Genomic DNA, 25,944 nt, shown 5'->3' with positions numbered 1-25,944 from the left:
TCACACAGTGACATCACACAATGACATCACACAGTGACATCACACAGTGACATCACACAGTGACATCACACAGTGACATCACACAATGACATCACACAGTGACATCACACAGTGACATCACACAGTGACATCACACAGTGACATCACACAATTACATCACACAGTGACATCACACAATTACATCACACAGTGACATCACACAATGACATCACACAGTGACATCACACAGTGACATCACACAGTGACATCACACAATTACATCACACAGTGACATCACACAATGACATCACACAATGACATCAGTGACATCACACAATGACATCACGCAGTGACATCAAACAGTGACATCACAAAGTGACATCACACAGTGACATCACAGTGACATCACACAGTGACATCACGCAGTGACATCACACAATGACATCACACAATGACATCACACAGTGACATCACACAGTGACATCACACATTGACATCACACAATGACATCACAGTGACATCACACAATGACATCACACAATGACATCACACTATGACATCACACTATGACATCACACTGATGATGTCACCAGTGTGATGTCATCACAGTTTACACAAGAAACCTTTTTTTTTCAGAAACTTAAAAGATGAAATAAAAGTGTTTTCTTAATTTTATTTGTCAGATGATCAGAATCAGAATAATCTCTGTGACATTAGTGGAGTTTTGGTCCAGAAACTTGGAACATTGGAAGCTCGGATTTCCCGGTGTGATGTCATGATTTCCAACCAGGAAATAAAATTAAAACACATTTGATTTAAAACAAAGAGTCAGACGTAATGTTCACGTCTCCAGAAAAGATTTATACTCACGATTATATTATACAGTCAACACTCGGTCACCAGGTCATACACTCATCAGGTCATAAACTCACCATGTCATACACTCATCAGGTCATACACTCATCAGGTCATAAACTCACCAGGTCATACACTCACCGGGTCATAAACTCACCGGGTCATAAACTCACCGGGTCATAAACTCACCGGGTCATACACTCACCGGGTCATACACTCACCAGGTCATACACTCACCAGGTCATACACTCACCAGGTCACAAACTCACCAGGTCATACCCTCACCAGGTCATACCCTCACCAAGTCATACACCCACCAGGTCATTAACTCACCAGGTCATAAACTCACCAGGTCATCAACTCACCAGGTCATAAACTCACCAGGTCATAAACTCACCAAGTCATACACTCACCAGGTCATACACTCCCCAAGTCATACACTCACCAAGTCATACACTCATCAGGTCATAAACTCACCAGGTCATAAACTCACCAGGTCACAAACTCACTGAGTCACAAACTCACCAGGTCACAAACTCACCGAGTCACAAACTCACCGAGTCACAAACTCACCAGGTCACAAACTCACCGAGTCACAAACTCACCGAGTCACAAACTCACCAGGTCACAAACTCACCAGGTCACAAACTCACCGAGTCACAAACTCACAGAGTCACAAACTCACCAAGTCACAAACTCACCAGGTCATACGTCCAAAACATCAATAACAGTGGAATAAATGTCTCACAATGATTCGAGTGACGGCTTTTATCATCTTAAACTTTGATTCATCTGGAGGATAAAACCTGCTGTAAATGTAAATTAAATCATTTATAAATATAATAAAAATATAACCTAAATTTACACAAATCAACAAGCAGTTTGTGAAGAAAAGATGGAAAATATGTTGAAAATGTCCCACACGACATCACACAATGACATCACACAGTGACATCACACAGTGACATCACACAGTGACATCACACAGTGACATCACACAATGACATCACACAATGACATCACACAATGACATCACACAGTGACATCACACAGTGACATCACACAATGACATCACACAGTGACATCACACATTGACATCACACAGTGACATCACACAGTGACATCACACAGTGACATCACACAGTGACATCACACAGTGACATCACACAATGACATCACACAGTGACATCACAGTGACATCACACAGTGACATCACACAATGACATCACACAATGACATCACACTGATGATGTCACCAGTGTGATGTCATCACAGTTTACACAAGAAACTCTTTTTTTTTCAGAAACGTAAAAGACGAAATAAAAGTGTTTTCTTAATTTTATTTGTCAGATGATCAGAATCAGAATAATCTCTGTGACATTAGTGGAGTTTTGGTCCAGAAACTTGGAACATTGGAAGCTCGGATTTCCCGGTGTGATGTCATGATTTCCAACCAGGAAATAAAATTAAAACACATTTGATTTAAAACAAAGAGTCAGACGTAATGTTCACGTCTTCAGAAAAGATTTATACTCACGATTATATTATACAGTCAACACTCGGTCACCAGGTCATACACTCATCAGGTCATAAACTCACCAGGTCATAAACTCAAAGGGTCATACACTCACCAGGTCATACACTCACCAGGTCATAAACTCACAATTCAATTCAATTCAATTCATTTATTTTTGTAACGCCCAAAATCACAACAACAGTTGTCTCGAAGGGCGTTCATGTTTTGGTTGATGGGGGAAACCGGAGTACCCGGAGGAAACCCATCCAGACACGGGGAGAAACATGAAAAACTCCACACAGAAAGGCCTGGTGACCCGGGGATCGAACCAACCTTCTTGCTGTGAGACATGAGTGATGGCACTCAGTCACCGTGCCGCCAAGACACAAAAAACAAAACAACAGGAAGAATCAGACACAACAAGAAAAATCAGACACAACAGGAAAAATCAGACACAACAGGAAAAATCAGACACAACAGGAAAAATCAGACAACATAAGAAATCGGCCAGGAGACCAGACGAGGAGGAGGAGAGCCGGGCGAGGAGGAGGAGAGCCAGGCAAGGAGGAGGTCCAACTGTCATCGGGGCATCTGAAAGAGATACACTCCACAGGGGGAGTGGGACAGGGGACAACATGTGAATAGCATTGCTGATGAGAAAATAGGGCAAAGTAGAGGATAGTGCTCAGGTTGCCATACTTCCCCCAGCTAGTTACTCCTACTGCAGCTTATCTTATCCCGGGTTTTAATAACCCTAACTCCCTCACTAAGTAACCTGGTCATACGCTATACCGAAGAGGAAGGTTTTAAGCCTGGTCTTAAATACAGAGACTGTGGGGGCCTGTTTAACATCAGCAGGGAGTTGATTCCATAGCACAGGAGCTTGTGACAGGTTATAGCCCTGTGTAGTGTGTCCTCGTTTGCCCTCTTCCCTGACCTTGTGCTGTTTAAACAGAGTGTTGGGATTGTTATGAATGTTTTGAGCGCCAGTAGGGCCCCTTTCACTATCTGTTTATGAAACTGGTAGTGAAATGGGAAAATCTTATCCGGGGAATGCCTGGGAGAGGAGCTTGGCCCGCTCCTCTCCCCACGCAGGCCTTGTTTGTTTCATGTTATAAAGACGGGGTAGCCCCTGGTTCGGTAGAGTCTGCTGTGGGATACGTACGGTCGCCCAGCTTTGTTTTCGGACGGCCCAGCGCTCTACTGGACTGTTGGCTCTCCAGTCCTGTGTCAAGGTAAGGCGCTGGTTGATTAAAGTTGCTGTCTGAAAAAGTGATTTTGTATGCTGCTTTTGTGCGGGGAATAAAAGACACATTATTCTAGCACTAAGTGGTTTCTGTGTTTTGTTGCTCCGCCGATCCTCTAACGATCCTGCATAAATATATGAATTAAATGTTATAAAACAGCTTGGTAACTGAATGCTCTCCCTCCCACTGTACTTTTGGACACTCTAGGAACCACTAATAGTCCTGCATTCTGAGAGCGGAGTGCTCTGTTTGGCTGGTACGGGACAATAGCATCTTGCAGATAGGATGGGGCCATACCGTTTAGGGCTTTGTATGTCAGGAGGAGGACTTTGAATTTGATTCTAAGCTCGACAGGAAGCCAGTGCAGATATTTTAGTACAGGACTGATGTGGTCTCTTCTTTTAGTTCCTGTTAGGACTCTGGCCGCTGCATTTTGGACCAACTGGAGGCTCCTTATAGTACTTTTGGGGCAGGCGGCAAGCAGGGAATTACAGTAATCAAGTCTGGAAGTAACAAATGCATGGATGAGTTTTTCAGCATCGTTTTTAGGTAAAATATTTCTAATTTTAGTTATATTTCGCAGGTGAAAGTATGCGGTTTTACAAGCTAGGTTTATATGGGCTGTGAATGAGAGATTTTGATCAAATAGGACTCCAAGATTTTTTACAGTAGGGCTAGAAGCTATATTCACATTGTCGAGTGAGAATATCTGGTCTGACAGAGAATCTCTTTGACCTTTGGGACCAACGACAATGACCTCTGTTTTTTCAGGATTTAAGAGCAGGTAATTCAAGGTCATCCAGGTTTTGATGTCCTTCACACAGGCACTGAGTTTATCTATTTGATCAGTCTGATTTGGTTTCATTGATAAGTACAGCTGAGTGTCATCAGCGTAGCAGTGAAAATTAATGCCATGTTTTCTGATAATGTTACCCAATGGCAACATATACAGAGTAAATAGGATTGGACCAAGCACAGATCCTTGTGGAACACCACAGGCTACTTTAGAACAGGGAGAGGTGCTCTGGTTTATACTAACAAACTGGTACCTATCTGATAGATAGGATTTAAACCATTTGAGGGCGGTCCCTCTGATTCCAATGTCACATTCTAACCTCTGCAGTAGAATGTTGTGATCAATGGTGTCAAACGCTGCACTGAGGTCCAGTAGGACCAGGACTGAAGCCAGCCCGTTATCAGCAGCTAGTAGTAAATCATTTGTTACTTTAAGCAGTGCAGTCTCTGTGCTGTGGTGAGCTCTGAATCCAGATTGAAATTTTTCAAATATATTATTGTCCTGCAGGTGGCGGCAGAGCTGTTTCACCACAACTCGTTCTAGAATTTTTGAGAGGAAGGGAAGATTAGAGATAGGTCTATAGTTGACTAATTCATCAGGATTTAGGTTAGGTTTTTTCAAAAGGGGTTTAATCACAGCATACTTAAAGGACTGAGGAACGTAGCCATTTTCTAACGACATATTTAATATGTTATGGATGGAATCTATTATTAGGGGGAGGGCTTCTTTGAGGAGTCTGATTGGAATAGGGTCGAGCAAACAGGTTGATGGTTTTGACGACATGATGACTGAGGTAATCTCCACCTCATCAACAGGAGTAAATTTATCTAATATTATTAGAGGGTCCATATGGGATATTGGCATTACAGACTGGATTTGCTCAGAGCTGATTTTTGGAGTAGCTTTGTTAATTTTGTCTCTAATGGTTGTGATTTTGTAATCAAAGAAGTGAAGAAAGTCATCACAACTAATGTTCGAGGGGATAAGAGACTCATTAGCAGTGTGGGAGTTTGTCAGCCTGGCTACAGTGCTGAACAAAAATCTGGGGTTATTTTTGTTTACTTCTATTAGATTTGAATAGTATCTAGTTCGGGCTTTCCGCAGAGCGGCCTTATAAGTGAGCAGGCAGAGCTTCCATGCCTTCAGAGACTGCTCAGAGCGCGAGCGGCGCCAAAGCTTCTCTGTGCGTCTTACATGTTGTTTGAGTGTCCTGAGCTGTAACGTGTACCATGGAGCCGGAGGTCTTGGTTTAATGCTTTTCTGTTTTAGCGGAGCTACAACATCGAGAGCAGATTTTAAGGTGAGCATTGTTCTGTCAACCAATCGATCAGTGACAATTGGATTAAAATTATTGCCATTGTCACATGACATATCTTTCAGTAATGGCTCAATAATTTCTTTAAACTCTGTAACCGATTTATCTGATAATGTTCTTTTCATTATAGTTTTTTTCTGTGGGGCTGGATAGTCTTTTAGTATAAATTGAAAGGTAATTAAGAAATGGTCAGAGAGTATAGGGTTTTGAGGAAGGACAATTAGATCATTAATCTCAATACCATAGGTTAGAACGAGATCTAGAGTGTGATTGTGACAGTGAGTCGGCTTATTCACACTCTGGGTGAAACCGATCCCATCCAGGAGTGCACCAAAAGCATTACTGAGGCAATCACTGCCGTTATCTACATGAATGTTGAAATCTCCGACTATAACAATCCTTTCCCAGTTCAAGACTAAACTTGAGATGAAATCAGAAAACTCTGTCAGGAAGTCGGCATATGGACCAGGAGGTCGATAAATTATTATAAATATAACAGCTTTTTGGTTTTTCCAATTGGGGCACGTAATGGAGAGTGCGAGGCTTTCAAAGGAGAGGTAAGTATAGTTGGGTTTGGGGCTGAGAATTAGACTAGAATGAGAGATGACGGCCACACCACCACCTCGACCTGTGCTCCGGGCACTCTGAAAGTTCATGTGACTTGATGGTGTAGATTCGTTTAGTCTAACATAATCATTTTCCTGAAGCCATGTTTCAGTTAGGGCTAACAGATCAATATTAAGGTTGCCAATTAGTTCATTTATTAAAAGAGATTTGGAGGAAAGAGACCTGATGTTTAGCAGTCCACATTTTACACACTTATCATTTTGTTTATTCGCGGCACATTTATTTATTTTTGTTAAGTTATGAGATCTGACAGCTTCCTTGTCAGAGTTTAGGGGTGTTTTATTTGTGCTTTTTGTACGTGGGGCACACACAGTCTCTGTCTGTTTGGAGCTGTTCCCTCTGACTGAGTTGTGCTTCACTGGTCTAAACTGCTCCCTAACGTCACTATCACTGTCACTGTGCTTCCCTGAGCTATTCTGCGTGCTAGTCTTACCTGGTCAATCTAGACTAGCAATCATATTCTGAGCTAACAGGGCGGAGCCAGCCTGCGTGGGATGGATGCCGTCTCTACGTATAAGCCTAGGCTTCCCCTCAAATGCCCTCCAATTATCTATGAAGACGACACCATTCTGCGGGCACCAATTGGTCAACCACTGGTTGACTGCTGAAAAGCGGCTGTACATTTCACAATTGGTATAGGTTGGGAGGGGGCCAGAGAAGTACACGGACTCCGACATCGACTTAGCCAATTGACAGACTGCAGCTATCTGTAACTTAACCACCTCTGACTGACCGCGCCGAGTATCGTTACCCCCCGCGTGTATAACGATCCGGCGGTACCTATTCTTACTTTTCTTTAAAAGCCTAAGATTCCCCTCGATGTCACCCAGTCTGGCTCCAGGGTAACACCGCGTGGAAGCTGCAGGCAGTTCCACGTCCCTGACTATGGAGCTCCCTATGACTAAAGTGTCCCGGGTCCAGTTCAGGGGAGCAAACCTGTTCTGGACGGGGAGCTCTCTACTCTCAACCCTGTGTCCCTGGTCTGCTACAGTCCTATTCTCAGCCCTGTGTCCCTGGCCTGTCCTACGCTTTCTTCTAACCGTCACAAACCTGTCCTGGTCTGATCCCGGCTGCACGGGTTGCGCTGGGGGGCTAGTCTCACTAGTTACGCTAAAGCTACTGCGGTCCGCGGTCCCTACTGCTGCTACCTGACTGTAACTCGGGGTCAGAGCCTCCAATGAGCGGATCCGCGTTTCTAACTCTGAGACCCTGGCCTGCAGGACTGCCACTACACTACACTTAACGCAACTGTCCCTATAATCATCAAATAAGCCAGGGTCATCACTCCACATATGGCAACCAGGGCAGGGAAAAGTGAGAGAAGAGGGGGAAGGTTTAGCCATGATGCTAGTCGGCTAGGCTAGTTCAGGCTGAACCGAGAGATAGAGGGGATTAATCCACGAAGTGCGGAGCAATAGATGCTGAATGAAACTTCGGTGGTTTAGCGAAGTATTCAGGCACTAGTGTAGATGTTAGAAACTGCTTTTTAAAATTGTAAAGATTCGTGGATTAACAATTTCAGGAGAGAGACGCTAGATACGCTAGATATACAACTCGCAAAACAGAATGCACTCACCCGGAAATGACGTCAGCCAAGCAGTGAGTACAGGTCAGGTCACCAGGTCATAAACTCACCAGGTCATAAACTCACCAGGTCATAAACTCACACAGGTACAACAGGTGAGTCACGTTAACATCACAGACACAGGTACTGATGTGCGTTGTCTGCATCCTAAATGTCTAGTTTAGTTACTTTAAGTGAATTCATACTCTAAATAAGGGGTGCCCAAACTCTTTTCAACAAGGGCCATATCTTGAAAAATATTCGACACGGAGGGCCAGTGATCAATACAGTGGATAATTCAGATGGGTGCATTTAACATAGTTTTGACTCTATACTTTAAATAAGGCTTGAAATATTCATATTAGGTCTGTATGACAATGCAATGTGATGTTATTTAGGTTATATTGGTAGGATTGCTCAAATTTGCTGTAAAAAGTATTGATTATGATCAATTGGGCCAGTTCAACTGAAGACCTGAGGGCCAATAAAAATTCCTAGCATCTGGGAAGAATATGATATATTAGACCAGTACATTAATTAATTCCTCTTTCAACCTCAAACCACCTGAAACATACAATCGCAAACCACCTGAAACATGTACTCAGGATGGATCTCATCCACCCCTGGAGCCTTGTCACTGAGGAGCTTGCCAACCATCTCAGTGACTTCAGCCAGGGAGATGGATGAGTCCGCCTCCGGGTACCCAGTCTCTGCTTCCTCCTCGGAAGACGTGACGGTGGGATTGAGGAGATCCTCAAAGTAATCCTTCCTCTGTTAAGGTCAGCAGCTCTCCGCCTGCATTGTAAACAGTGTTGGTGGAGCACTGCTTTTGCCTCTTGGGGCGGTGGACAGTTTACCAGAATCTCTTCGAGGCCGACCTAGGGTGTCCTGGTATCTTGTGCTCGAACATGGTGTTCGTTATGGACAAATTGTGACTAGCACAGAAGTCCAACAACAGAACCCCACTCAGGTTCAGATCAGGGAGGCCGTTCTTCCCAATCACCCCCCTCCAGGTGTCACTGTCGTTACCTGGGCGTTGAAGTTGTAGAACAACAGAGTCCCTGGTCAGTGCGCTGTCTGCTGTGCGCTAATTTGTAGGTTAAAAACCCCTTAGCATTCCGGGTCATTTTGGTGAAATCGCCTTTGTTCTGACCTCTCCAAATTAAAATAATCACCACTATTGAACTCTCAGTAGTAAATGCACAAGTTTGGGGTCTTTGTAAAGGTAACACCCTATAGTTTTACCCACAGGCATCAGAATCACTGTAGGTTTGTCTGCTGAGCATTTATACACTTTGGAACACACATAAAAAACAAATTTTCTCATCCTCGCCAAAAAAATATTTGTGAAAATGAAGGTGTAGAAAGCTGCAGTAGGAGCTGGGGACAAAAATACACCATACCTCAACTGACAAGATTGTTGACCACTTACATTTCAAATTTGAGGTCAATATCTATAAAAATGAGAGTTTTAGACTCATTTTATCATCAGTAAGTCCAGGCCTCTCCAAACCTATCCGAATGAAGACATTTGGAGAACGTTTGGGAAAAGTGCAATAACTTTTGAATGTTTCAACCCACAGACATCAACGAGGGCTCTACTGAAAACTCACACTGAGAGGAATCTGTATCTGCAGCTGCTCTATTACTGTACATTTATATATCATATCAAAACACAATATAAAATGTATATTTGTATATAAAATACAATCAAAACAAGTGCTATGGGTCAAAATAAATATATATTTACAAACCACACACTGCAAACAATCATCAGACACACACACACACACTTCAAAATGTAAACAAACACACACTGGAAACTAAGAACACACTGTACATGATTGTACAGTGAGACAGTCATTCTGCAACAGTGGCTCAGTGGTTAGAGCTTTCGAGTCCCACACATTTGACAATTAAGACAATAGCATTAAGTCAATAGCAGAATAAACCACGCTTACCGATCAGGAACATCCAGTCCATCAAAACATAAGGTCCCTCTGCTCCTGAGTCCACCATGAGATCTTCACTCGGTTACACGAACCAACCACCGAGATGCCTCTAGTTTAACTTGTACAAACATCCACAGTGTCCTCGGTCGCGTACTTCCTTTGTTTTGTCCGTTTCGTCATGTTGAAAACGCACAACTGCTGCGTAAAATTACGCAATACGCGCGCGGGCCGTCGGAACGCTAAGTGGTTAAGTTGTCGACGCTCAAGTGACGGAAATGTAACCGAGAGAATCCGGTCATTTTTCAAAATAAAAGATTTTTCAAAATAAACGATTGTTCAGACTCAGATAATAAATACAACGGAAATAATTAATTATTTCTTGGACGGCCGGTGGCCCGGTACCAGTTGATCCACGGACCGGTACCGGTCCACGGCCCGGTGGTTGGGGACCACTGTGTTATAGAGTTTTAAAACTACATGTCTCTTACCTATCCTGTTCAGAGCGCTCTCTCCGTGGCGCACATATTTCTTCAGATACTCAGCACATTCATGAATGATGTAGTGTTTCACTCTGACAGCCTCTCCATCCCTCTCCCATATCAGTTTGGTGATAAAAGCCTGTTGTTTTGGAGCGACAAAAGTTTCAGGGTCAAAATCCAATGAAATAAAATCTTCTCCATCCAAAGAGTGTTGCTCATATCCTCTGATTTCACTAGTCTCATTGTCCCATTCACAGCCATAGAGCTTCAGATAATCCTTTAAAGGATTCAAACTTCTTCAGGGACATTTATTTCATTTTTATAAATCACAAGTTGCATTTTGGAGTGAAATGTTTACATTTGCAATGGTTAAATTCCTCACATTTTACAGCTTCAGTTGGTCAATGTGTCATTATTGTTTCTGTTAAATCTACAACTTTGTGAAGCTCTGTGAGGAAACTGCTGTTGTGATTTTGGGTTATATACAAAAATTGGCTGAATAGAATATGAAAAACAAGTAAATGTACCACAGCCCTGATCCCTGACCAACAAAACTCCAGTGCTGCAAACAAACAAAAAGATTTACATCAAAACTACATTTTTCCTACTTTCACTACAAGAAAAAAGAAACTGTCCATAAATATTTCAGACTAAATGTGTTTCATTTATAAAAAGTTGATACATGATAATCTGAAAAGTGCAGACGACACAAACCTCCGGTCACATTAAGGCGGCGTTTCACAGTTTCTATGTTTCCTTTTCCCGCCTGCTCATTCTCCAAACACCTCTGAGTGTTTCTCTCCCAGTACCTAGGGTCCTCCTCTGTGAGTTTGTTCATCCACTCTTGTTTGGGGACCAATTTCTTTGTGTCACTGTCGTAATGAATGATCTGAAGGTCGTTCACATATCCAACAGAAACATACTTTGGGAAGTTTGGAACTTGAAATGATGAAGTGTAAAAATATCTCAAAGTGTGAACTGCTGTGGAAACAACAAGAACCATTTCAGATCTCAGTATAAATAACAGTTAAGGCTCTTGTGTTATTAGTGATTTTTATGAATGACTTTAATTTGAATGAACGCTGCAAAGTCTTGAGATGAATATACAAAGCAGTTTACCAATAATATAGAAAATTCACCCCCCTGTGATTTTCTGCCATTTACTCCAACAACAAACTGGAGCAGCCATTACAAAAAGGGCTGTGCAATGAATCAAACAGAGATTCAGTCATTTCTAGTGGTCAATAATCAGATTGGGTCTTTTGAACGGAGAAGTCTACAGCCAGTCCTCTGTCAGGAAAAACAACAGGTTTGGAGCAGACGCAAGACTCTGGATGAAGGAAATATGGCTTTTGTGTGAAATGAAACTGATTAAAAGTCTGTCTTGTTTATGTTCATGAAATTAAGAAAGACATTTTTATTTGTTTTAATACAACAAAATACAACTGAATCCAAAAATATAAAAGTAAAAATATTTATCATAATAGATTTGATCATATTGCTGAGCTTTAAATGATAATAAATGAAAACACTACTACGTTAAAGAATGAGCTTAGGGATATTCAGTTCTATCTGATATTAGTGTAGTAAGTGACTGGTGCAGGATTAAGATGGGGCCAAAACATTTAACTGTAACTAAAGTGTGAACAAGATTAACAGGTAAATATCCTTTTTATGACCAAGTTTGTTTTAATTAATGTTTAATAAACAAATATATTTAATTTTCCCTTAAATTTAAACTGATTTTCATTTGCGTCTCAAAATGGAAAGTGGTAGTATTTTTAACTACGAAACTACGACGGCATTAAAGTCGTAATTTAATGAGAATAAAGTCGAAGCCAGAAAAAGTCGTAATTTTGTGAGAATAAAGTAATAATTTCATAAGAATAAAGTCAGAATTTTGTGAGGATAAAACTGTAGCGAAAAACGTTGACATTTAATGAACAATATACAAATATAATAGATTACTTGCTTTCTCACAAAGGTACAAAACGTTCTGTTTCCCATGCAACAGTATAACAGTATATTCTTGTAATCACAGGAAACTGAGATATAGCGGCTACTTTTCTATCACTTTGGTCAAGGCCACATTTATTCTGTGGTCTCTTTCATACAGGAGTGCATGACTCCCTCTAAGAGAGGATTTAAAACAGTGGTGTAATCTCAATTTGTTAGACTCATCGTTAGACTCATCGTTAGACTCATCGTTAGACTCATCGTTAGACTCATCGTTAGACTCTGCTTTTGACTCTGCCTCCAATTTTGCTGTACGCTGCCTTTAATCAGCCACAAACTGTTGAATGAAGTAGGCCACATTTTGTCCCTGTGGAGTGACTGGACTTCTCCTGGAAAAAGCTGCAGAGACTGGCGCCCCCTGGAGCTCACTGTACAGAACACAGGCTGTGCTCTGAGACGCAGACAGGTGGAGGAGTCTCAGTGCAGACCCACACTCCACTAAACAGGTGGAGGAGTCTCAGTGCAGACCCACACTCCACTAAACAGGTGGAGGAGTCTCAGCGCAGACCCACACTCCACTAAACAGGTGGAGGAGTCTCAGCGCAGACCCACACTCCACTAAACAGGTGGAGGAGTCTCAGCGCAGACCCACACTCCACTAAACAGGGGGAGGAGTCTCAGCGCAGACCCACACTCCACTAAACAGGGGGAGGAGTCTCAGCGCAGACCCACACTCCACTAAACAGGTGGAGGAGTCTCAGCGCAGACCCACACTCCACTAAACAGGTGGAGGAGTCTCAGCGCAGACCCACACTCCACTAAACAGGCGGAGGAGTCTCAGCGCAGACCCACACTCCACTAAACAGGCGGAGGAGTCTCAGCGCAGACCCACACTCCACTATACAGGTGGAGGAGTCTCAGTGCAGTCCCATACTCCGCTTCGTTTACCTTTGCTTCTCTACTGTTGTAAACATGGGCACTTTGCGCACACTCACCGTTCAAAGATGTGCTCCTTGTAGATAACTTCAGCCCCCCGGGCCTGTGGAGCCGTGCGCACTGGGCAGCCCCGGCTTTACGCACCGAAGGAGCCTAATCTGTATGTCCACTGTGCTGTCCTGTTTCTGTGTGCAGATGGTCACAGTTTAGTGCAGTCCTTCTCAAATACAGTAAATACAAATATAAATCACGTTTATAAGCCGCTTGATTTTTTTCAGCAAAAACGTGCCAACAATAATCCCGCTTTGTGAATGTTACTTCAGTAAACCGGCGAGCACTGTTAGCATCATATAAGGTGACGTACCAAATTGCTCAGTGCAAAAACAAAAAAACAAAAAAATAAAAAAAAATAAAAGAAACACAATAGCAGAGGAGTTGATACTTCCTGCAGCATTAGGCATGGTCTCTGTCATGCTGGATTACGTGCAGCAACATTTTTTTATGAATTTCAGGGAAACTGATGCATTTTACATAATTTCTGTTACAGATTAAAAAACAATATTATTAAAGTAATGTTTTGATGTAAATGTATCTATATTTATTTATATTTATATTATATTATATTATCTATATCTATATAATGTTTTTCTTTCTTTTTGTTTTGTTGTTATCTAGTACTTAGAGCTATTTTATAGACAAATTTTATAGACAGCTTGTTTCAGTCCCTGATCCCGAATTCTTTATGCGGGATCGACATTGCACACTGTCTTCCATTCCCCAGTACAGGGTCTGGAGCACTGCGCACACCCTGTATCTGTGGATGTTCCAGGTACACCTCAGGCACAGACTCCTACACCTGTCGGTGTCCTGCCCAGGAGCGCTCAGCTACGCGCAGAGGCTCATGGGTGTCATATCTGGGTAATGATTCAACAGTTGTTAATGTTTAAACGGCCAGCAATATAAAGATCTACTATCGTACGTAGGTTTTAATGTAATCTTTTAACTCAAATAAAGGCCATTCTTTTGCACTCTGGTCATGGCGGTGAATTACGCCGTCCCCTAAATCTCGATTAAATTACATCTTTGCGCTGACTGCGACTTTATTCTTGTAAAATTACAACTTTATTCTCATAAAATTGTGAATTAATTCTCATAAAACTATGACTTTAATGTTAAAATGTTACGATTGTATTCTCAAAGCGCCCGCATAATGCAAATATAATAATAATAATAATAATAATAATAATAATAATAATAATAATAATCGCTGCTCCACTGCTCCTTATTGAGTGTCTCCCAGTTGGGGTAGTAAATTCTGCCTTTAAACTGGCTATAGCTGTATGTGGTGGGGAGTTTTCCGCACTTGGTGCATCTGTTGGGAGGTGATTGTCCTTGTGTGCTTGCGGTTTTGTGGTTTGTCTTGTGTTTGGGCAGGATCAGTAGGAGTGCTCTCAGATTGTGGTGTGGAGATGAAGAGAACATTGGCGTCATGTTGCCTGGTGCTGTGGTCTGAGGTGGCATTAGTGGCATATAAAAACTGGCTGAGATGTTTGAGGTGGTTTTGGCTGAATGGGACTCAGCTCTGCTCTGTCCCTGACACAGAGCTTGGTATTTGCCTGCCCACTTGTATCAGGTGGCATGTCTGTGTGGAGTAACTTCAGTGGGCTTTGTGTTGATGGGGAACAATGGTCCACTGCCAACCCTTGCAGCAGAATGGCAACATCTTGTGCCTTAAACCATTTATTATGCAACTGCCTTAAGGTGTTCAAAATGAGTTTTAGAATTAGTGACCATCTTGATAAGGTTTGGTGTCATGGCTGTTATGAATGTTACATAATCGCAATAATGAAAATAGTTTCTACTAGGCAGCTGCAGTTCGGCCACTGAGCTGCAGACCCAGTAGAACCAAGTACACACCTTTGTGTGCTGTCAACTCCTGCATTAACAGCCTTCTTTTTGGGGGACCTACAGTGCCCTGTGAACATCTTTTCCTGATGCCATGCACCATACAAAATTCTGTCCTTATCATTTTATTCCAGATTGGGCCCCAGACCAATAATGGTGCTAGCATGCTGCTTGGTAAGAGTTAGAAGTTTGCAGCAGTCTTTCCAAATCTATTCCAAATGTCATAACACCCCCAAAGCAAACAATGATTTATCATGACCAATACGACATGGCCCTGCCCTATAACCCAGGTTCAGATTTCAAAGAGGCTTTAACTGCTTTAAACAACCGCTCCAGTAAAAGTCAAAGGTAAGAAATGTGTCCTCTGCATCTGCCCTCTCCTTCAGTGTCTCTGGATTAAAGCCGTCAGGAGCAGTGAACCAGGTCTGAGCCAGGATCCTGATCTGGAGTCACAAACACATTCTAGATATGAGCCACGAGCGCTGCTAACCACTCTGCCACACAATAATGTCACATGTAATAAGATTCAAGCAGGAGAAAGTTTTAATTTATACTGAAAACTCATGAAGCCTCAGAATGGAGCGCTGATCTGTCCAAACAAATATCACCTGTGAACAAACACAAGTGTCAGAATGAGAAATACAGTCCTGTTCTACAATCTGATGATGTCATAGTTTCAAATGGAGGGCGGGGGTTATACTACTCTGGAGATTTGTTTCAAAAACGGTGAATCTCCCATAAACTTATCATTGACACGTGTAGAACCTTCTCATTATGCTTGAGATTGGCTCCACAAACGTATTAATCTTATTAATATTATTGATTAAATATTAATCTTATGGCTTAAAAAGTGGCTTAGCCATAGATCAAATTAAACCTGCCCAAATACCGAATCGTTACGTTGCTAATCAGTGTTTTCTGGTTTATAGACTATGAATGTAAAAATGATATTGTCTCTGTTATTACGTTTTAACAAGGTATATTTTGTTAACGTTATGTAGAAACTGTAATTGGGAAAAAATAACTTTGAACATTATATTTACCTATTTATATTCAAACGGAAACATTAATTCCTTAGTTCATTCAGTCTAAACAGAAATAAATGAATGCAAGGATGACACCTTGACTCTTTTTTTATTAAATAATAAATTATTATAAATAATTAAAAATAACGTGCGTAACGTACGCGGAAGTACGGTCCGTGGTGCAGGCCTGTCCCATTTAAGCAAGATGGCAGCTATACTGAGGAATACACCTTTTTGGTACTTCGAATTTTTCACACTGTCATTAGATGGGTCAACGTAAAAGAGCCCAGCAGTTGCACTGTAGGCCGGTCCGAGAGCGCTGAAAGAAGAGGTCTCAGAGCAGCTCCACTCATACTTTGGAGCGGACAGTCTCCACGGGACAAAGAAAAGACAACCTCCTGCAGAGGAAGCGAGCATGTGCGCCTGTATTCATGAGGCTCCGTCTGCTTGAAGCACTTTGTCATTAAAAAAAAAAAAAAAAAGTTCAGGGATCAGCTGATGGACTCGCACTTGGCTCAAGCTGCGTGTTAGGGATGAATGATGGGTGCAAGTTAATAAAGCCGATCAAAAAGTAAAATAACCTAAATAAATCTAGTGTGCACTGGGGTTGCTCCACAGAGCGAGGGTTTCACACCAGCATGTGTGAAAACCACTTAAATGAGTATTAGTTTAATTGTAATCTTACCTCTGTTAGGAATAGATATAGTTTTGTCCCCTGGGAATCTAGCACAAGCTACTCTTGCACCCCCAGCACCCCTGCTTACCGCGGTTGTCCACGCTCCTAGACTTAAATGTTACGTTGTTTTTTATGAGAATTCAACTGATTTTTTCCTATAAATGCGCCACCATATGCTTGCGCTATTGAATCTACATACATATTATTGCATCAGCTGTTGAATAAGAGGCGGATTGTCCAAAAATAAAAACATGGCTAATAGCTTGTGTAGAACATCTTTATGGACTCTAAACTGTTCCTTCTGTGTTTGATTTGGTGCCATATGCTGTTAAGGCAGGGGTCACCAAACTTTTTTAACCTGAGAGCTACTTTATGGGCACTGAGTCATACGGAGGGCTACCAGTTTGAGACGCTCTTCTGAAATAACACATTTTCTCAGTTTGCCTTTAGTTATACATTATTAATAATGATAAATGATAATCATCTATGTGAACACACTGATCATGTTGCAAGACACTGATCACATTAATGAGTTCTCAAAATAATTATCAACAATGAGCAAGGAGGGAAACAGATATCAGTATTTAGCACTTTAACTTTACTGATCTTAGTAATTGTTAAATTTCCAGATGACACTTACATCACTACATTTCATAGGACAAGTGTCCCGTTTTCACTATCCATTGACAAACCTTTTTAACAAAACATAAATAATATACATTGCACCATGTTTCATAAAGTTATCAATTATGTAATGTTAAAGAAAAATAAGCTTACATATTTTTAACCCCTTAGCATTCCGGGTGATTTTGGTGAAATTGCCTCTGTTCTGACCTCTCCAAATTAAAATAATCACCATTATTGAACCCTCAGTAGTAACTGCACTAGTTTGGGGTATTTGTAAAGGTAACACCCTATAGTTTTACCCACAGGTGTCAGAATCACTGTAAGTTTGTCTGCTGAGCATTTATACACTTTGGAACACACATAAAAAAAATTTTTTTCTCATCCTCACCAAAAAATATTTGTGAAAATGAAGGTGTAGAAAGCTGCAGTGGGGAGCTGGGGACAAAAATACACCATACCTCAACTGACAAGATTGTTGACCACTTACATTTCAAATTTGAGGTCAATACCTATAAAAATGAGAGTTTTACAATCATTTTATCATGAGTAAGTCCAGGCCTCTCCAAACCTATCCGAATGAAGACATTTGGAGAACGTTTGGAAAAAGTGAAATAACTTTTGAATGTTTCAACCCACAGACATCAACGAGGGCTCTACTGAAAACTCACACTGAGAGGAATCTGTATCTGCAGCTGCTCTATTACTGTACATTTATATATCATATCAAAACACAATATAAAATGTATATTTGTATTTAAAATACAGTCAAAACAAGTGCTATGGGTCAAAATAAATATATATTTACAAACCACACACTGCAAACAATCAACAAACACACACACACACGCTTCAAAATGTAAACAAATACACACTGGAAACTGAGAACACACTGTACATGATGATTAGCTAATGCTAATCATTACACATGATACACATTTGACCCACAATTAAGTTAATAGCAGAATAAACCACGCTTAACGATCAGGAACAGCATCCAGTCCATCAAATCATAAGGTCCTCTACTCCTGAGTCCATCATGAGATCTTCACTCGGTTCCACGAACCGCTCCGGGTCCGAGATGCCTCTAGTTTAACTTGTACAAACATCCACAGTGTCCTCGGTCGCGCACTTCCTTTGTTTTGTCCGTTTCGTCATGTTTAAAACGCAAAACTGCTGCGTAAAATTACGCAACTCGCGCGCGTAATTTTACGCGCGGATCTTTATATCCAGCCTCGGCTTGTTACGCACGCAGCAAACTCCGTCTGTTTACAGTAAACCACTGCATGTCACGCATCAGCGTGTTCCGCAGTTCATGGGCTTTAAGAGGAAAACATCACTAAACGTGTGTAATGTAACAGCTTGATTCTACAAGGGGGAGAGTGGGGCGTACTCTTTCAGTCATCTGTAGCTCTCATTCACTGTCCGCGGCTCCAGTAACCCACAGCCCCCACCTTATTGGCCAACTTTGGTGTCAATCACAAGCTAACAAGTTTGTTTTGCACTGAGGAACAAAGTTGGCGCTGTCAGAAGTTTATTATGCCTGAAACTGACAAAAGAAATGCAGAGAAGCGACGGAACAGATTTCACTTTCCTGCAGCAGATTGGACATGAAGGCTCTAACTTCCTTTGTGGACATAATTTCTTGACTGGATTATATTCTCTGGACCTTTACGGAATGAATGAGACCAACTTTGTGTGAATATGTTGATGTTTGACAGAACCAGAGCGCTCAATGGTAAGTGAAGTCCAAATCCACATTTCTGACTTCTATGCAAAAACGGCTTTCCTGTCAGCACTGTGGTGATTATAGGTGTAAATGGTTTACATATTCAGAAAGATGAATGTCGTAGCTTTCATTTGATGTGTAGAATGTTTGTGTGGGTGACGCAGAAATACACGTACATTGCTGTAAAGTTGTAACGTAAAGACGACGGCCCGTCGGAACGCTAAGTGGTTAAATAAATCTGGTTGCGTTGTATGACTTTTTCACCGGTGTCGTGAAAAAAGCCTGTTGTTTACCCAAAGCTGCGTTTAGCTCTGGGCTTGTTCTGCCCATAGTGTGCGTCCCCGTGGGGAGTATGCGTCCCGTGGGGAGTGCGCGTCCCCGTGGGGAGTGCGCGTCACCGTGGGTAGTTAGTGTGGAGCTTTGTGAGACGTAGTGAAGTGTCCCTCCATATTGTGCCACTTTGCCCTCACCACAGTCGCTCCGCAGATGAGATACGTGCAGGTTTCTTTTACAGTCTTAAATCGTTGTGAAAGTGATCTCTTAATTTTCTACCATGTTTTGGAGTAAGAAACTGCATTCAGCGCATCCTCACAGCGCAGAGCGGAGCACTGGTTTTGTCACGCGCACAATAAACATATGTTTAAGATATTGTCACTTTTAAATCTATATAAACGCAAGGATGATTTAAAAAAAATAGCAACAGAATAAAATTAAATTTTAGATGCAGCTCATTAGTGAGTTGTGCTATTTTTGGAACCGGTCTGCGGCGACTCATGTGGGGCTTAGGGGCGACATGGCGCCCGCGGGCACATATTAACCCTTGTGCTCCCCAAGGGGGTTACCAGGACCCCCGAGTCGCAGCATGAACCTATAGTGGAGCGCCGGGGGTCCCGGAGACCCCACAAGTCCGTTTGTGGAAAAAAAATAAAATAAAATAACTAAATCAACGGAGAAAGACTTTGATGGGGTCACCAGGACCCCCCTAGCGGTGGGGGGGTTACCAGGACCCCCCGAGTCGCAGCATGAACCTATAGTGGAGCGCCGGGGGTCCCGGAGACCCCACAAGTCCATTTATGGAAAAAAATAACTAAATCAACGGAGAAAGACTTTGATGGGGTCACCAGGACCCCCCTAGCGGTGGGGGGTTACCAGGACCCCCCGAGTCGCAGCATGAACCTATGCTGCCATTCCTATGGGATGGGATGGCAATTATTGTTATCCCATTGATGACAATAAAATAAATTTAAAAAATACAAAATGGAGGAGGACTCTGGGCGGCGGGGTTGGGAGGGATGACAGGGTAGGTTGGAGGGTTGAGTTGGGGTGGGAGGGTGGGGGGTCCTATGGGATAGGATGGGGGGGGGGGGGTGAGGGGGGGTGTGTGGAGACCCCAGTCCCATTGATGACAATAAAATAAATAAAAAAAATACAAAATGGAGGAGGACTCTGGGGGGGGGGGGGGGGGGGGGGGGGGTTGGGAGGGATGACAGGGTAGGTGGAGGGTTGGGTTGGGGTGGGAGGGTGGGGGGTCCTATGGGATATTTTTAAAAATAAATAAAAATATAATAACCCTGGGTGGTGGTGGGAGGGTTGGGGTTGTGTGTGTGTGTTTGTGTGTTTGTGTGTGTGTCCTCTCTCTCTCTCTCTCTCTGTGTGTGTGTCCTCTCTCTCTCTCTCTCTCTCTGTGTGTGTGTGTCTCCTCTGTGGGTGTGTGTGTGTGTGTGTGTGTGTGTGTGCGTGCGCGCGTGTGTGCGTGCGTGTGGGGGAGACGTCCCGTCGGAGGGGTTGGGTGGGGAAAGTCTTAGGTCTTGTCCCAATTCGCTGCCATTCGCATACCTTTCTAAGTAAGTTACGTACGTTAGGTAAGTTATATAAGTTACGTAATTTACGTAAGTTATTTTTAATTATTTATTGTAGAACGTGAAAAATCAAGGTGTAGTCGTTGCAGCCCTTTATTTTTCTTTAGATTGAATGGAGTAAGGAATTAACATTTCCCTTTGACTATCAATAGGCAAAATAGATTATAGCTACTTTATATATATGCGTGCGTGGGTGGGGGTGGGGGTGTGTGGGGGGGTGTGGGGGTGTGTGTGGGGGTGTGTGGGTGTGTGGGGGTGTGTGTGTGTGTGTACACCTTGTTAAAAATGTAATAACAGAGACAGAGGTAATGAAAAAAAAGTAGTTTTTTTTTTGTTTAGTTCATTTATTTATGGATACATTCATAGTCTATAAACCAGAGAACACAGCTATTTGGTATTTGAGCCAGGTTAAATCTGATCTTTTGCTAAACCCCTTTAATACCACTAGAGGGCGTGGATACAAAACAAAACAAAGGGATGAATGATGAGAACCATAAACCTACAACACCTTGTTAAAAATGTAATAACAGAGACAGAGGTAATGAAAAAAAAGTAGTTGTTTTTTTTTTGTTTAGTTCATTTATTTATGGATACATTCATAGTCTATAAACCAGAGAACACAGTTATTTGGTATTTGAGCCAGGTTAAATCTGATCTTTTGCTAAACCCCTTTAATACCACTAGAGGGCGTGGATACAAAACAAAACAAAGGGATGAATGATGAGAACCATAAACCTCCAAAAAAAAATGTAAAAAAATAAAAATAAAAAAACAAAATCCAAATAAATGAATAAAATAAAATAGATAAAATAAAATAATATAAAATCAGACCGGAGCACAAGGGGGGCAGAAGGATAGAGCGCACTTTGCGCACACGTGCACACCGCACCCCCGGCACACATTTGTAGTTTTAATGTCTTTGCTTCTGGGGCACGTTCGACACCTCTTCCTCTTCGCCGGTACAGGCGCGTGTCGCGATTTCGGACGCGGGTACGTCCCGGGTTCGTTCTCTCCGTCCTCCTCCTCCTCCTCCTCCTCCTCCTCTCCGTCCTGCTCATCTCCGTCGCCGTGGTCCCGGGTTCTTCTTCCTCCTCCTCCTCCTCCTCCTCCTCCTCCTCCTCCGCCGCCGCCGCGGCCCCTCTCCCCTCTGCCCGCACTCCTCCTGATTACGCTGGGACCCACGAGCGCCCTGCCCAGCTGCTCCAAGAACAGTCTGCGTCTGTTGCGTTTGCCGGGCATCCACGTCGGGTTCAGCTCTCTCCAGAGAACGAACGCGTTGTACGCGGACACGTCGATCATGTTGTGAAAGATGACCATGGGCCAGCGGCAGGTTTTTCTCCTGCAGCTGTACGTACCTGTGACTTTATCCAGGTTGTCCACTCCTCCCTTGGTACGATTGTAATGGAGCACAGCAGCAGGTTTGTGTTGTTGTTGTTGTTGTTGTTGTTGTTCTTGTTCGTCACTAATACTACGGTCTCTTTCTCGGCTTCGTCCACCTCTTCCTCCTCTTCCTCCTCTTCCTCCTCCTCCTCCTCCTCCTCTTCCTCCTCCTCCCGCTCCCTCTCTCGCTTCTTCTCCCGGCTCTCCGCGCAGGTGCTGCGGCACCGTGGTGAGGATCAGCACGTTCCTGGTCTTTTTGGCCAGATAGGAGATTAGGGCGACCGAGGGGCCTCCCCCCTCCCCGGTGGCGAACGCGAACGAGAAGGATCCGACCCGTCTGCCGTTCCCCCGGGTAGTAGGCGGGCAGGCCAGTTCGCGCGGGACCTCCGTCCTGTTGGCGCGCAGCGTACCTAATAGGGTGAGTCCCCTCTCGAAGAACAGCCTCCGGGCGAGCTCGAACGAGGTGAAAAAGTTGTCGCACGTCACGGTGCGGCCCGGTCCCAGTCCCTCGGTGAGGTCCAGCGCGACTCGCGTGGCCAGGTCATCTTCATCACGGCGCTGCTTGTGATAATTGTGGTCTAAGCCACGATGGTCATCTTCAGGAGAATGAGGACGAAGACGACGACGACGAGGAGGAGGAGATTCGCGGGACCCGAGGCCTTCGATCCAGACCCGTGTCTGGCTGGCGTGTCCCGGAAGCCCGGGCGAGGAGCCTGTCGCGTACCCAGGTGTAAATTCGAGCCCGTGTCTCCTGCGGGACATGACCGCTCGAGTTGGAGGGATTTCTTAATTTTATGTAGTTCTTTTTATTTGTTCTTGATGTTGTTGTTTTGGTTTTTTTCTTATTTCATCGTCAACCTAGCGATGCCACGGGATGCTTAGTAGTGAGACATTCTGTTTTTGTTTGTTTGTTTCTTTGTGCGTGTGTGTGTGTGTGTGGGGTGTGTGGGTGTGTGTGTGTGTGTGTGTAGGTGTGCGTGTGGGGGGGGGTGTGTATGTAGGTGTGTGTGTGTGTGTAGGTGGGGTTGTGTGGGGGGGTGTGGGGGTGTGTGTGTGTGTGCAAAAACAAAAAACTAAACTAAAAGCAAAGAAGAAAAAAAAAAATTGCAAAGTTGAATGAAATCAGGAGGTGACGGCTTCAAACCGGATAGTGTTAATAATCTTTCACCAAACACAGTTACCTCCGGCACTTTGGATAACGAGTTTGTTTTTTATTTTTATTTATTTATTTATTTATTTTCCCTCAGATCTCCTCTCTCCAGCTACCACTATAACCGGTAACTTGTCACCGGACAGCACGAACTCCCTGGAGTGGATAAAGATTATTCTAATCATTTACAATTGTATCACCAAACTGAAGTAAGATAAAATATAAACATAGTAAGAATGTCGGTATTTTACGATTTACAATCCTACACATTATTTAATTTTGTACATTTTAAAGTTGAATAAAATCTCTTTATGTATGTACAGTTTTTTTTTTTTTTTTTTTTTTAATTTATTTTACAAATCGTTAATACGCACGTTTACGGATCAGAAAAGGGAGTCATTCCCATACCGGGAGTCGAACCCGGGGCGCCTGGATGAAAGCCAGGAATCTTAACCGCTAGACCATACGGGACACTACTGTGACTCGCCAGACCGTACTGTTTTAGACGGAAGTCTATAGTATGAGCGCGTCTATGACGCGTCTTCCGTGGGGAGTCTGCAATCGAACCCGGGCCGTCTGGATGAAAACCAGCAGTTATAACCACTACACCGTACGCTACGGTGCTTTTGTAGCTGTGTATGTGTGCGTGCGTGTGTATGAGTGTGTGTCTGTATGTGAGTGTGTGAGTGTGTAGATGTGTATATATATGCGTGTGCAGAGGTGTGTGTGTGTGTGTGTGCTGTGTGTGTGGGGGGGTGGGGGGGGGTGTGTGTGGGGGTGTGTGTGTGTGTGCTGTGTGTGTGGTGGGGGTGTGTGTGTGCCAATCTCATGCTGACTGAGTTTCCCCCCACCTCTCTCTCTCTCTCTCTCTCCCATTGTGTGTGTTGTGTGCGTGCGTGTGTGAATCTCATTCTGATAGAGGCTGGGGTCCCCGTCACCCCCACCCCTCCACCCCCCCACCCCACCACCCTTTCACCCCCACCCCGTCACCCCACCCCTACCCCCACCCCCCCCTACACCTCACATCTTCCCCCCCAAAAAAAAAAAAAAAAAAAAGTCTCTTTCCGGGGTCTACATGACCCCCCTCTGGGGAGTCCCCTTGTGAGAGTTGCACAAGGGACGCACAAGGGTTAAAACGTATTTCACTAGCTAATGTGAACCTGGATGGACACTAAAAAGCTCAAACTCTTGTTTAACGTACTTTTATTATATCAGTTCTGCTGATATCTTCATTATTGAATTTGCATCAAATACAATTCAATTTTACCTTTTAAAATCTGAAATTACAAAAAATAAGTCAAAGCAATTTGATTAAAAAGTCATTCATCAGACTTTTTACTGTAGTTAGTTTTTTCTTCCAAGTTGGTTCTTGCCAGAAGGAGCTGGGGAAAAAACAATACATCAACAATACATCATTGTAGCTAAAATATCCTTGACCTTTATAAGCAATTTTAAATATTTCACTTTTCTGCAATAGTAACGGGTCGGAGGTACCACTGGTAGGTGCTGTTGTAGTCATTATTTGATGTGTCACTGTTGTTGGGCGACTGCTGCTCTCTGCACGGAGGTCGGGCCTTTTTTTTGGCTACAACTGGACTAGTTGAGGGTGTACTTTTAACAGGGCAGGAAGTCACAACGTAGAGGAAGATTCCTGTGCACTACTCTGACCATTTTCAGGACTTATCTGGTACACTAGACTATCTTGTGATTTTCTCTCTTTCACTTTGTGGATTTAATCTTCTCAGTAGGACTGAATCTTTGCAAGATCACCCCTGGGTGTAAGGTTCTGGAGGACTCCGTCACCAGACTGAAGGTGTCGACCTTACCAATCTACCTTTGATTTTCTTGTCAGCTATTTTTGCTGCAATGGCGTAGGCCTCCTTCTGTCACACTAACTACACACCAGGAGGCGCACTATGGCAGAAAAAGCTCTGAGCTAAAGGCAGCTTTGGGTCAGCAACAGGCTTTTTTCACAAGACCGTAGAAAAAGTCACAAAATGCAACTGAGATTTATTTTGAAACTACCTAAATAGATTTTTCTTTAACATTACATAATTGATAACTTTTTGAAACATGGTGCAACATAGTTTGTTTTGTTAAAGAGGTTTGTCAGTGGTTGGTGTAAATGGGACATTTATCCTATGAGATGTAGTGATGTAAGTGAAATCTGAAAATTTAACAATTACTATGCTTAATAAAGTTGCTGCCATTGTCGATTGTGAGAAATCATTAATGTTATAAGTGTCTTCAAATAGATGATTATCATTAATCATTATTAATAATGTATTACTAAAGGCAAACTGAGCAAATTTGTTATTTCAGCAGAACCTATCAAACTGGTAGCCTTTTGTATGACGAAGTGACCATGGTGACC

The 25,944-nt window shown here is 42.9% G+C and overlaps 1 non-coding gene across 1 annotated transcript; it reads right to left on the bottom strand.

Annotated features, from left to right (window-relative positions):
- Positions 1–23,969: 23,969 nt before the first annotated feature.
- Positions 23,970–24,041, bottom strand: trnae-uuc (transfer RNA glutamic acid (anticodon UUC)). The gene has a single exon. It is a non-coding gene; the product is annotated as a tRNA-Glu (tRNA).
- Positions 24,042–25,944: the final 1,903 nt, after the last annotated feature.

This window comes from Periophthalmus magnuspinnatus, unplaced genomic scaffold (genome assembly GCF_009829125.3).
Source record: "Periophthalmus magnuspinnatus isolate fPerMag1 unplaced genomic scaffold, fPerMag1.2.pri scaffold_73_arrow_ctg1, whole genome shotgun sequence".
NCBI classification, from domain to species: domain Eukaryota; kingdom Metazoa; phylum Chordata; class Actinopteri; order Gobiiformes; family Gobiidae; genus Periophthalmus; species Periophthalmus magnuspinnatus.
Note: the sequence above shows the minus strand (reverse complement) of the source record. Positions and strands in the feature narration are given on the sequence as shown.